The sequence below is a fragment of the Cupressus sempervirens genome, chromosome 7 (assembly GCF_028749045.1).
Source record: "Cupressus sempervirens isolate cs-2001-9-10 chromosome 7, ASM2874904v1, whole genome shotgun sequence".
In the NCBI taxonomy this organism is placed as follows: Eukaryota; Viridiplantae; Streptophyta; class Pinopsida; order Cupressales; family Cupressaceae; genus Cupressus; species Cupressus sempervirens.
The window spans coordinates 290,419,918-290,433,530 of record NC_143124.1 but is presented as its reverse complement, the minus strand read 5'-3'; the positions used below and the strand labels follow the sequence as shown (position 1 = coordinate 290,433,530).

Here is a 13,613-nt window from a genome sequence, read left to right as displayed (position 1 = left end):
AGCTAAAATGAAGGCAACATCTTTTATCATGATAAAAAGCACAGAAAACCAAAATAACTAGTTATCTACAATTCTTGTTAAGCCGAGAGACTTTCTACAGTAGCAGCAATCTTCAATGTAAACATTTCCCATTTTGAAAAAAATTGATGTTCATTTACATGTCAGAAAAATAAAATAGAATGTTAACAGTTACATAGATTATATAAAATAAATTTAAATTTAAAACATTTATTACCATTGTTTATTTTATTAATCATTGTCTAAATTTGATTTGTTGCGATTTTCCAGTCATATAAACTTATGGAAGAATTTTTAAATTTAAGATTTCTATGTTTTTTTTTATAGATTTAAAATTTCTATGTATTAATATTAAGGGATAATATATATAAAATAAATACAAGAATTTATTCATAGATTTTTTGTGCTCATTTGAATACAACAATTATTAAACTTATACTTGAAATTGGATACCTCTCGGCTTACTTTTCAAAAAAAAATGAATTAAATTTTTAGGAAAGGCAGATAAGAGGGTTTCCCGTTTCAGTAGAATTAACCAAGCAAAATACACTCACTTACAATCTCCCTGATTACATTTACTCAATATACAACTTGCCATTACTCAAGTATGCACACATCAGGAAACAAGAGAAATATAAAACAGCAGGTATCGTTAAAAACTACTTATCCATTTACATTACCTAGAACTTGGAGATATATAACATAAGAAGCATCACAAAAACATACAATATAAAACAGCAGGTATCGTTAAAAATTACTTATCCATTTACATTACCTAGAACTTGCAGACATATAACATAAGAAGCGTCACAAAAACATATCCATTTACATTACCTAGAACTTGCAGATATATAACATAAGAAGCGTCACAAAAACATACTTATACAAGGCCAGAGCAGGTATCAGGGAAAATTACTAATCCATTTACATTACCTAGAACTTGGAGATAATATATACATTACCTAGAACTTGCAGATATATAACATAAGAAGCGTCACAAAAACATACTTATACGAAGCCAGAGCAGGTATCACGGAAAATTACTAATCCATTTACATTACCTAGAACTTGCAGATAAGATATAACATAAGAAGCCTCACAAAAACATACTTATATGCAGCCAGCGTAAGAGATTCAATACCACCTATATGTTACAAACATTTTTTTTCTTTAAATACAAACTGCTCACTTAAGTAAGTGGTGTTTCCCGGTAGTTGCATACAATCCAACTGAACCTAGAACTTGCAAATAATATATAACATAAGAAGCCTCACAAAAACATACTTATATGCAGCCAGCATAAGAGATTCAATACCACCTATATGTTACAAACATTTTTTTTTTCTTTAAATACAAACTGCTCACTTAAGTAAGTGGTGTTTCCAGGTAGTTGCATACGATCCAACTGAACCCTCTCAACAAGTCATCCTACTTTGTGGCATATCTTCTTCCTGTCTGTGTGCTGCAGAATCCAGTTTCCCCTGCAAATCTCAACAATAATAAAATCAGCAGGAATAAAGTTACAGACAAATCCAAATCTATCAACTCTCTATTTCACATAGCTTCTAAGACCATTCCAATAACGTTTAGAGCTGCTTGCAAAAATATTTGACACGAACAAAATGACTGATTGGGGAAGAGAGGAAATGTGGCTGCTAGAAATGTGACATACGGTCGTACCAAACCAAGCCCCATTTAAGAAATTAGAATAATGGGATTATATGTGTAATGCATATTGTTCTATTGGGTTAGATTGCATGGCATTTATACATGCAAAACTAAATGACTGTGTTTGGCTTACACCAAAAAGAAAAAGAACAATACACAAACATCCCATGCAACTGAAGGCGAGCTTGTGGACTCCCATCTGTAATGAGATATTACTCTAAGCAGCAATTGTACCTTAAAGAATGGTTTGTACCTGCTGACTCTCATCTTAAGGATTATTAAACTAGATAAAACTGAAAACCAATCAAAACTGCTGAGCTTTGAATGAAAGAATTTACTAACACAGTAAAGAAATGCTAACAAACAAATACTCAGCTCTGATCCAAATCACATCAGTGCTTTATTAATCAGAAAACAGAAGTTATAAAGCTTTCAAACACACACTAAACACTGTATAATTAGGACACGTAGCCTAAGCCTCCTTTTAGAGCTGAAGAACAGATACTAGAAGTACACTGGATACATCAACCCTTGATTTGAAGTCTATCTTCCAAATTTGTGCCCTAAAAGAGACAAAGTCGAACTTGTGAAAAGAAAATTGCTGAATAAATAACTGCTATTGTGAAACTGGAAAACAAACTCTACAAAAGCAACTGTATATCTGGAAAGCCATGAGTAGGAAGTGCCAAGAATGGAACAGCCAGAGGACAGAAGAGAGTACAACTTCTGTTCTCTATGACTACACCCTGCTGAAATGCACAAGGGTTCCACACATGAACCGCTGGAGGAGACATTCTTGGGTAACCATAATCTAACACTCCCTCTTACTGAGGAATGTGTTTTCCACCAAAACCAATCTATCCTCAAAACTTTTACTAAGTTAGAAGCCTTATTAGAATGTCTGCAACATGCAACCTGCTAGATTGTTTAAACATAGACTTGAGCAATCTTTCAATGTGCTTCAAGCAGTCACAAAATACTTGATTCTCAGAGTCTGATACAACTCTAATTGTCACAATAAATGACTGGATGACCCACCATCTCACCTGTCAGCTCTTCAATCAACTCGCAAAACCAGATGGCTTCACAACTAGTTGTGCTACCGTGTACTCTGCCTCTGCCAAACCCAATACCATGTAAGTCTGCTTGCTGCTGAACCAGGAAATGACTTCTGATCTCAAAACAAAGCAACATCCTGAAGTACTCTTCCAATGGTTTACATCTTCCCAATCAAGAACCATGAATGTATGTAGCATCAGTTCATTACCCCCTGAATATTGTAGACCACATTGTATCATGCCCTTCAAGTTTCAAAGTAAATTCTTTGCAGAGCACAATGAATTGGCTTTAGGTCAACGATGAACTGGTTCAAAGTGTTCACTGTGAAGTTGTGAACAGATATCTGATCTGGTACTAACCATATACATCAAGGATCCAATCAACCACTTGTACACTAAAGGATCTCACAGATCCAAATACATGTCAGCATGCAACTTCACTTTCTATATCATAGGTTTGGTAAGGGGTTTGCAATCCATTAACAAGAAGCTCTTCAGAACATCAACTATATATTGTCCCTACCCGAGGAAAACCTCATCTATATTTTGCTACACCTCTAGACACAAGAAATAGTGCTGCAGTCCAATGTCCTCAATGCAGCAATATTTGGCCAACTCTTCCATGCACCCTACCATGAGCTTCTCTGAACTCCTTGTAAGCACTACATCATTGACATACATGACCAAAATCACAACTCCAAATAAATACATATTGGATTTCTAAAGCTATATTGGCAAAATCCAAACATCGGTCATCATCATTCCTGGAGTAGCAAGCACAAGATGTCTGCTTCAGCCTATAATGACCTTTTCTTCAATCTACATATATAGGTCTCTCATCTATTCACTAGAAATTCCCTTATCTCATTATTGTGCACATCTTCCTAAATTAGGCCATTCAAGAAATTTATAATATCCAATCGATGCAACTGCCCGCCAATAATTGTAGTTTAAGATGTAATGGTCTTGATGAGTGTTGATGTGAGTTTTGTTACATGACAACATACAGAATTGAACACCTAACATTTAAAGTGAAACACTAAACATTCAATCCTCTTGAGTAAAGTCACTTCTTATGCTAAGATTGCAAAGAAAGATCATAAGATGACTTCAAGGTTCCTTCTATTGTGGATACTCACTCACAGATGAAATAGTGATTTGCTGGATCACTAGGCGGACTAACGTTGTTCCTCAAGACTTGTCAATTTTATTCCAAAGATTTGGCTTCCCAATGTGCAATGAAAGTTGTCTTCATTTTTTTTGGCTTTCCAATTTTCCTCTTCAACTTACTAACTTCTGCTACTCCTACTCCTACCTATGGATGCAAAAAAGTATGACTGCACTTGAACTCTACTAGATGCAATCTCATCAATAACTTCACCCATATAGTGCAAGCTTCTAAGGTGTATCCAAATGATTTTCAAATCAATACCTCCTCTTCAATCTCGTTAATGGATGCAAACTAAAGATTGAGTACATTCAAGTAAAAGCTAACCATAAACAACACACTTACAATCAGCAAGCGGCTAGTGGTCTGGTCTATGTTTGATTCAAGCAAGTATACATTCACAATTACTCTTATACAACTAAGTTACTTAAAGAAAATTCTATCTGAACAATTTAGAAATCAAATCTATTCTAAATGAGGATGAAGACTGCCATACAATAAATCAAGCTTGACCCCAAGAATTCACCATCTTAGACACAACAATGAAGAGTAGAGCGAAATTGGCATTATTTTAGCAACAATTCTCCAACATCTCCCTGTACAAATGAGGGGAGAATGCCTTATATAGGGAGCTCAAGCACAATGAATGGCCTAGATTAACTCATACAAACTCTAAATAGGGTTGGCACCTATCAACCAATGAGATCAAAGCACCTCAAAATAGGCCAATAACAAAATTGCAAACAAGTGACAACCAATCAAATGGCACCAAAATGGGGCCAACCAGAATTAAGCATCTAACATAACAACCAATGAGAAAATTGTTCGCCACTTGGCTTACATCAAATTATCATTTAGAAAATGATTTCCTTTGTGTTTTGCTCTTTTTCCAATTCAATGAAACCTCGACAAGATATTGTTGAGCTCATTCATTGAAGGCATAGATGCCTTTTGCAATTTCCAATCTACTATGTCCAGTTCAATTTTGGTTGTAGAAATAGTCTTCTCCCATTTTGGTAAATTGTCTTGAATTGAAGTCATGAGAACTATAAGGAGTGTAAATCTTATAAAATGCTCTCTCTTGATACTGCTATTATCCTCAAGGCCACAAGTTCTTAAATTTTCCTTCTAAATTCCCAAGTTCATGTTTTCTTCTCTTTTATCACCAAACTGAAATGTCACTCACTGCTTCCTTAGCCTTTTCACTCATATTCTGGATAGAGGAACCAAGATGATAGCTACCATTTCTTATTTTCTCCAATTTATCTTGCCTGTGGATCAAAGCAAAATACTATTCTATCACATCTTTCATTCCAATTGTTCTAATCACCTTGCTCTACTCTAGTAGCTTCTCAGGAAGCTCTATCATTGACTGTAATTAAAGCATGGTTTTATCTCTTATGGGCTGAAATTCTTCGCAAAGTCTATCCAAGGCTTGAAATCTTGCTCTAAGTGTTGTGATTATCTGGTATTTGCCTCAAGAATCTTGGGAAAAAGGTAACCACCTCTGGTGAGACTTCTTCATCCAATCTTGTGTGTCGTGGTCTTACATCCTTGACCTCTCAACATTATTAATTGATTCCCTCTCAAGGGTGAGAGGTGGTGTGAATGTGTAATCTCTCTATTGGATGGGGTTGAAGATATGTTTGAAGTATTCTATATATCTTTGTGTTTACTTGTGCTTCTTTGCAACTCCCTTTCTCACTCTATCTCACAAGTATTAGAGAGCATCTTGGGCCTCCTCAAATTCTTGCTTCTTTGTACTAGCTCCCATTTCATGTTCAATTATTTCACAATACTATCTCTTGTCTTGTCCACCTTTGGAATGGCAGTTTGGACTTTGCAAGTCCTTGAATCGTCTCTAATTCACCTTGGGGATCTTCCTACGAGTTGAGTCTTCTTCCTTCCCAAGATTTTGTACAATACCTTCAATATTATCTATTGGTTTAGGTTCCAGAATTTCTTTACCTTGTATAATATCTCTCAACCATGTTGTATTGTGCATTCCCCTAATCCAATATTTGACTTATCTTGATTTTGATCTTCAATTGGGATGATTGTTGTGCCTTCACTTGGGCCTTCATTTGGAGGTGGGATTTGACCATCTTTAGGAGACTCCTCAATATCAATAATCTCATCCTCATTCTCTTTTTGTAAGGGAAGATTTCCTTCCATTTTAGTTGAACTCAAAGGAAAATATCCTAAAGAACTTTAGCTAACACCATCCTTTGATTTGGAGGTGGAATGTTTATTCACTTCTTTTCCCTTGGGTAGCATAGTCTTTCCTTGTTTTGAAGTAGCACTTTCTTCGGATGAAGGGGCAGCTCGCTTTTTCTTCTCGGCTTGTGGCTCCTTAATCCTTATCCCTTCATTCTTAAAATTCTTATTTAGTGGAGCTTTTCCAACACTTTCTTTTCTTTCCAACTTCACCTTGTTGTACACTTAATGCTTGAGGTTGCTCAGATGACTCTTACTCAACTTCTTCTACCTCTTTCATCTTCTCATATGTCAGAGGGATTCCTCTTCTTACTAACTTGTCATCTTTCTATCGAGCCACTCTTGAGTGAAAACAGAAACTCAAATCATCAAACTTTCTAGCTCAACCACCTTATCATCATGTCAATCAATCATCTCCAAGTCCTAATTTGTAGTGACCTTGAAATCTCCTCTAACTTCCAATTGGTCAGGAACTTGAATTTGCTTCCATTTGTATTTCCTAATGATCTTGCTTATTAGCCTTGAGAACATCCTCTTCCTAGCTTCCAGATCATCATTTGCATTTGCCCGATAATCTTCTTAGCTTCCAAATCATCATTTGCATTTACCCGATAATCTTCTATGTATGGAAGGTGGATATATCTATTCCCATATGCTCTCTTTATCCTCTTCTCAAGATCAAAGTTTCCTCTTGCCTCAATATCCTAGCCCATAGAATTCAAATTCTTGCTTCATTGCTTCAACCATTCCTTGTGACGGACAAGTCTCACTTTCAAGATTGAAGTGGGATCCAACCCCTAGCTTGTGTTTGTGCTTTAGAATCCTATCATAGGCAAGTAGTTGTCTTGCCACCTCCTTGATCACCATCTTATTTGTAGGATATCTTGGAAACTTCCTAGGACAACAACTACTTCCCAACACTCAAATGTATGTGAATTTGGGTATTGTATGTAACAAGACCCATTATTTTCAATCAATTTCTTAGCCTCTTCAAATAGTCTCACATGTGGGACTTCTTGCAACTCTCTAACAACTCTCATAGCAAGTGCACCATTGAAAACCTTAAAAATGTTCAGTTTTGTGAAGGTGTAGTTATGGATAGCATTCATGCACTATAACTTCTCCTATTGCCACTCCACATCTACACAAACTTGTTAATCCTTGAATTTGAAAACCATTGCCAACATTTACATAGAATAGGAAGTCGTGTAAAATATCTCTTTGCTCTTTATTGTCCTCAATTGGAGGTCAAGGTTGTCACTGAGTATTTTTGTCTGTAACCCGAAAGGCCTTACAGTCAAGAACATTGCATGTAATCAGTTATTTTATGAATCAAGTGTTGTGAATTGGTATCAAATCTTGTATTGTTGTTGTAGTTCCACTGTGTGGTTATTTGCAGGGATCCGGATTTCCTCCAGTAGGGGTACCCTTGGATTCTCACTACATCAGTCCACTCAAACATCACCTTTGTTTTAGATATCTTGTAAATGAAGTAGAACAGCCAAGACTCAAATATAGGTCCTTGAGGCTATCCCATTACCTTGCTCAATATGATTATGAGGCCACCATAATCCTCCTTGAAATCTGATCTAGTTATCTTGTTCAACTTCAAAAGTTTGGAATGATGGCTCCATGGTTCTACTAGCCACTCATTCATCATGTTAGTAGATGTATCCACTTGATCATTGTAGTGCTTCAAGGCTTGCTCCTTTGTGACATGGGCTCCAACCTTGTAATATGATATGTTGAAAGTTTCTTTAAATGCCTTTTCTAATAGGAGAGCCAACATCTTCTTGTCCTTTTTGAGGATTTTAATACATTGCACACTCAAGGACTAGCTCAGTTCATTGCATGATAGGAGGAAAAGTAGTCGCTCACACTATTTCATTCTTGACCATTATTCTTTCCACTGTTGAAGGATTTGCCTCTATAAATTTTATCCCTTCTTACAAGCACGTTGACAGGTCCAAGATTGGTATCCTCAATCTTCTTGTTCTTAATGGTGAAAGATGTCTCAACATCATGTCCATATTATTTTTCCCTTGGAGTTGTTTATCCTTCTTCGAACTTGCAGGGTTGGCTCCTAACATGCTTACCCCCGCCATCACAATTTCACCATTAGTCTTGAGTTTTAAATTTGGATTAGTAGATTAGAATTTGGAATTTAAACTTGGATTGGATTTCTTCCTACTTTGAAAACATATCATTCCATTGCTCGAATTAATGAGAATTCTAATTCGTAACTTCCTAATTTTCCTTTCTTCTATTGCATTCTAATTATTCTCAAAAGAAGACTAGAACTTGAATTGAGACCTCATTACTTGGAGTTGCAATTCCATTAATCAAGTATCTTTTCTCTTGCACATTTTGAAATAAATAAATGTTTGAAATCTGGTAAACAAGTGAGCTTTGCAATACATAGTGCCCAGATTTCATTATCTTACCAACTTCTAACCTCTGATCTTTTGAGAGAAATCTAATATAATGTTCAAAATCGCTGCCTTATAATATCTCAAATTATTCAAATTGTTGTTCTCACAAGACAATTTGCCACCTTAGATGAGGAAATTCCCTGCCTTTTGCTGCTCACAAAATAGTTTATGTCCCTCTTCAAGGTGACTTCCTTTCCTTATGATCTCCTTCTCCTTATGAGTTCGCTGCCCAAAGAGGATGTCTTACTCCTCTTTTAGGAAAAGATCGCTATCAATTCAAGAAGATTTTGCTGCTTCTTAAGGAGGTAATTAGTTGTCATAAGATATAAAATTGTTTTGATTTGATGTCAAAATGATTTCTCATCACCCTCTTTATATTGGCAATCAACATCTTGAAGAAGCATTTATTTATAGAGCAACTTGGCCTTTTTAAAACAATCAAAACATTTTGTTTAATCATTTTTTCTTCTCCATAAGGGTGACATGTTTAGAGGAAATCAAAGACGTGTTCTTTGTTAATCATTCATTGAATCACATATTTTCCTATCTCCATCGAGCCTCTTCTTTTAGGAGCAGAAAAAAGATGTAGAGAGGAAGAATGATTCCTTGCAAGGTGGCAAAATCCACCCCCTTTCAGGATTTTTCCATTTTCACTTGATCCAAATCTTTCTCAATTTCCTTGCTAATATGCTATCACTCATTGCTTCTTCCATTTTCATGTGATTTGTAGAGATGACATGTTTTGATTCTCAGCTTAGCTACTTGCATTTCCTTATTAGAATCCACTGCCCAAAGAGGATGTGTTACTCCTCTTTTAGGGAAAGATCGTTGTCAATTCAAGAAGATTTTCCTCAATCTTAAGGAAGTAATTCGTTGTCATAAGTAGAGGTAAAAAAAAGTGATTTAATATCAAAATAATTTCTCATCTACCTCTTTATATAGGCAATCAAAATCTTGAAGAACCATTTCTTCATAGAGAGCGTACTTGGCCTTTTTAAAAAATCAAAACACTTTATTTAATCATTTTTTCTTCTCTCTAAGGATGACATGTTTGGAGGCAATCAAAGACATATTCTTTGTTAATCATTCATTGAATCACATATTTTTGTATCTCGATCAAGCCTCTTCTTTTAGGGGCAGAATTTGAGAGGTAGAAAGGAAAAATGATTCCTTGCAGAGTGGCGAAATCTACCCCCTTCAAGGATTTTTCTATTTTCACTCTATCCAAATCTTTCTCAACTTCCTTGCTAATATGCTACCACTCATTGCTTCTTCCATTTTCATGTGATTTGTAAAGATGACATATGTTTTGATTCTCAACTTAGCTACTTGCTTCTCCTTATCAGAGTTCACTGCCCACAGAGGATGTCTTACTCCTCTTTGAGGAAAAGATCGCTATCAATTCAAGAAGGTTTTTCTGCATCTTAAGGAGGTAATTTGTTGTCATGAGCGGAGGTAAAATTGTTTTGATTTGATGTCAAAATGATTTCTCATCACCCCCTTTATATAGGCAATCAACATTTGAAGAAGCAGTTATTCGTTGAGAGCAACTTGGCCTTTTTAAACCAATCAAAACATTTTATTGAATCATATTTTCTTCTCCCTAAGGGTGGCATGTTTAGAGGGAATCAAAGATGTGTTCTTTGTTAATTATTCATTGAATCACATCTTTTCCTATCTCCATCAAGCCTCTTCTTTTAGGAGCGGAATATGAGGTAGAAAGGATAAATGATTATTTGCCAGGTGGTGAAATCCACCAATTAAAGGATATTTCTATTTTCCCTCGATCCAAATCTCTCTAAATTTCCTTGCTAATATGCTATCACTCATTGCTTCTTCCATTTTCATGTGATTTGTAAAGATGACATATGTTTTGATTCTCAGCTTAGCTACTCACACCCCTCATCTCTCACATTGAGTCACATCTATTTCTACACAAAAAAAGAAGCATGGTTGACAATTTTAGCATCCTCAAGGGATGGCAGAATCCAACATGCCTTGAGGGTTTTCCTCTTGTCTTCCATTTTTCAAACTCATCATTTCCCATGACTTCGGCTAGCTTTAGTCTTAATTCTTCCTCCTCGAGTTATATTGCCACTTTCATGTTTTCCTCTCTTTATTTTGTGTTTATTGTGCATACTAGAATGTTATTGTGTTTGCATCATTGCCCAAACAGGGCAGAAATTAGGGGATTAAGAGGATTTCTAATCCTTTCCTCCAAGCTCTTCAAACATATTACTTCCTCGTAAGATTCTGCCAAAGCTTGATTTTCCTTGTCATTCTCGTATTCTTGTTCATCATTCACTCTCCATTGTGCAAACTACAATTCAAGGCGGAATTCAAGATGGAGTGAGGATTTGTAATCCTTTACTTCCTTTCCAATTGCACTCCAAACCCTTAATGCTTCATCCTTTCATTTTATTTTTTCTCAACAATGCAAATTTGGAAGATTTGATACATGTTCCCAACGCCATCAAGGCAGAAATTGAAGGTAGGAGAGAACATGATTCCTTGGAGGGTGGTGGAATCTGCCACCCTTCAAGGAATTTTCCTTAATCATTTGATCATCTTTAAACTCAATTCCCATGTTTATATGTTTTTTTGTTAGTGTTTCCCTTGCCATCCAGAAGGCAGAAATTAGGGGGTCAAGAGGATTTTAAAATAGTTTACTGGACCCCACTCTTTACTTTGTGCAAGCCTCCACCTTGATAAGGTGAAATTCAAGGCTCTCTAAAGATTTTGAATTATCTCTTTCACTCTTCACATTCAGTTCTACCCTTTATATCTTTCATCCCTTTGTTTCCATTTCTCCCAACACAACTTGGAAGACTTTAGTGAATGTTTCTATCACTTTCTCACAAGGCAGGAAATTGAGGTAGGGTGAGGACAGAAAATTTAGGTAGGGCAAGGATTTTTTATCCTCTACTTCATTTCAAATTGTTTTCCACCCAAAACTTGATCTTGTCCATCATTCCATTTTCTTGTTTTCCATTTGTGTAAATTGAGAAGATTTTGTCTTGAGCTTGTTGCCATGAATCCAAAGCAGAAAGAAGGAATTCAAAGCAGAAAGAAGGGGGATGATGAGAGGATTTTGGAATCCTTTGGGGTGAGCAGATTCTGCTCTACCTAGACGAATTTCCTCTTTCACTCATCATCTTCCTTATTTCATCTCACAAATTGAAATTATCCACTTCATCCCTTGTCTCACAAATACATTTCTAGCACACCATTTCATTTTACCAAGATTATCCTTTTTCACACATCAAATCATGTTTTGTGTTGTCTTCCTCTAGATGGCAAAGGTTCTACCCCTTAGAGGATTTTCTTCACATTCATTTGCCCAACCATCTTGCTTTTGAGTCTAAAGCTCACATCATTTATGCTAATTTGGGGGAGAAATGAATTTTTTTATCCTTACGTTGACTTCCTTACTCATACTTGATGGTGGAATTTGGTAAGTAGAGAGGATTTTAAAATCCTCAAAGGGTGGCAGATCCCACCATGCGTAGAGGGTTTTCAACTTATAAATCCATCTTCTTTGTTTTATCTTGCAATTTCAAATCCATCCTTTTTCAATTCAATCAAGCCTTCAATCTTGCTTCTAAGATGATTTGACATTCAATCCAATCTCATTTGGGCTTAGTTGAGTCTGATTCCATGTTCATCTTCGTCTTCCTCAATCTAATATCTCAATACTCCCTAAAGATTTAGACTTCCAAGTCATGCCCATTTTCTCACTCAATGACTTGATTGCTTGCTCATAGGCGGAAATGATGGGTAGGGAAGAATTGCAAACAACAAAGACGAGGCGAAAATTTTGGGTGCTGAAGATCTTTGAATCCTCAAGGGCAAGCCAAACCCACCATGCCAAGAAGAGTTTCTCCTATATAACTCTTGGTCCGCACTTAATGAATTTATGCCCTTCAATGGTCCCACTTGAGATGAATTTACGAGGAAGACTTTTCTAATGGTTATACTTTAACCAAATTGAATGCTATAGCCTCCACTTATTTATCCTTATCATTCACTTGCTCAAACTCAAACTTAAGGACTTAGCTGATTTTGCTCTTTCTTTCCTTCCCTGAGTTGACCTTACAAAACCAAATTGAATGTTATAGCCTACACTTATCTATCCTTATCACACACTTGCTCAAACCCAAGTTAAGGACCTCATTGATTTTGCACTTCCTTTCCTTCACTGACTTGACCTTACAAAACTCTCCTTATTGACTAAAACAACCCCTCCACACCTAAGCAAGAAGGCGAAAAGGTAAAAAGAGAGGATCCCCATTTGCAATGGAGTGATGGCATGAAAACCTCACAACAATAAGTACACCTAACAACTACAGAAATATTCTCGTCATAGTCAACACCCTAACCTCTACCTACATGAAAAGCCTTGTACTTTTGCACACTACCATTAGTTGCACACCTTTCCTTATACAACAACATTTCCACCAATGATATGCCCACTAGTCTCAACATTACCTCCACATATTGTAATTCATTATGAAGTTGAACTCCACCATGGAATCCTACTACAACCTTCTAAATATTGGAAAGCTTCGTATCGATGATGGAAGATATCAAATTAACATAACTCAAAAACTTCTTTGGCAAATGACTTGCCCAAAAGGAGTTCTTTTGAGCATCAACTAGTTCCTCTGCCTCCTATAATGTTTATTGAAGTCATTTTGGCTAACTAGTTATGCAAGGGAATAAGGTTGTCTCCTTAATGGTAATAGAACCTATCGTATTTAAACATATAGTTCCTAAAACCTATGGATTAATACTTCAAGTATTATCTCTAAACCGTTGGAAGCTCTTGGGACTTGGAAGTCCCTGTATCCTCCTCCACCTTCACATCCCAACCCACTCCTATCTTCTTGTAATATATAACATAGATCTTGTAAGTCTTAGAGGACTTATTGTGGCCAAACAAAATACTCTTCAAACTGGAGGGTCCAAGTTTCATCTTCTTCTCTTCTAGAGCATGAAAGAAAATAGACTCCTAAATGCTTCGAAAGGAAACATATAATTTACCCATTCTAT

At 36.1% G+C, this 13,613-nt stretch overlaps 1 protein-coding gene across 2 annotated transcripts in view; it reads right to left on the bottom strand.

Annotated features, from left to right (window-relative positions):
* Positions 1-1,046: 1,046 nt before the first annotated feature.
* The window catches only part of LOC149546566 (uncharacterized), a 34,728-nt gene continuing 22,161 nt past the window's right edge, over positions 1,047-13,613 (bottom strand). For both annotated transcript variants that reach the window (XM_089791264.1, XM_089791263.1), the window contains exon 3: positions 1,047-1,499. The gene's annotated coding sequence lies outside the window, so the exon portion shown is untranslated. The remainder of the gene's footprint in view (positions 1,500-13,613) is intronic.